Below are 735 nucleotides of genomic sequence, written 5' to 3' on the forward strand. Positions count from 1 at the left end.
ATACGTAGTAGTAACAGAGGAAGAACAAGAGGGGTAAAGCGAGATACGTATATATATGTATGTATTTGTGTGTATCCCACCCCATCTGACACCAGATGTTTGTGTTTTTACATCCCTGTAACTAAGTAGTTCAGAAGAAAGGAAATAATAGAATAAATACTAGGCTTACAAAAAAAAAAAAGTCATGCGGGCGATTTGTTTGACTAAATGGTCAAACTAAAGCGTTTCACCCGGTGGGAAAAGAAAAAAGAAAATATTCTAATAGGTGTAAAACAACTTGCTGGGAAACCAGCATGGCCACAATCAAATGACTGAAATAAGACGATATATAAATACATATATACACACAAACACACACATTCTCTCTGTTTTCAATGTGGCCATGCTGGAGTACTACTTTAAAATTTTTTAGTAGATTAAATCAACACTAGGACTTCTTCTATCGTTCCCTTTTGCTAAACCGTTACGTGCATATAAACAAATTGATACTGGTTGTCAATGGGAGAAAGACAGACAGACACACACACACTTTATATATATATACATATATATATATATATATACATATATATATATATATGTATCCAAGGTTTCAAATTTGTATATTTAAAAGGATAGACATTTTCAACACAATCGATTTTTATTCCATTTATTTATGTCAAATGTTCACATCAAATGGTAAATAATTAAATAAATGGAATAAAAATCGATTGTGTTGAAAATCTCTATCCTTTT

General features: G+C 31.0%; 1 protein-coding gene across 1 annotated transcript in view; it reads right to left on the minus strand.

Moving 5' to 3' along the window:
- Positions 1-735, minus strand: part of LOC106880980 (zinc finger protein OZF) — a 15,160-nt gene that overhangs the window by 11,945 nt on the left and 2,480 nt on the right. The window lies entirely within an intron of this gene.

The sequence above is a fragment of the Octopus bimaculoides genome, chromosome 28 (assembly GCF_001194135.2).
Source record: "Octopus bimaculoides isolate UCB-OBI-ISO-001 chromosome 28, ASM119413v2, whole genome shotgun sequence".
Classification (NCBI taxonomy): domain Eukaryota; kingdom Metazoa; phylum Mollusca; class Cephalopoda; order Octopoda; family Octopodidae; genus Octopus; species Octopus bimaculoides.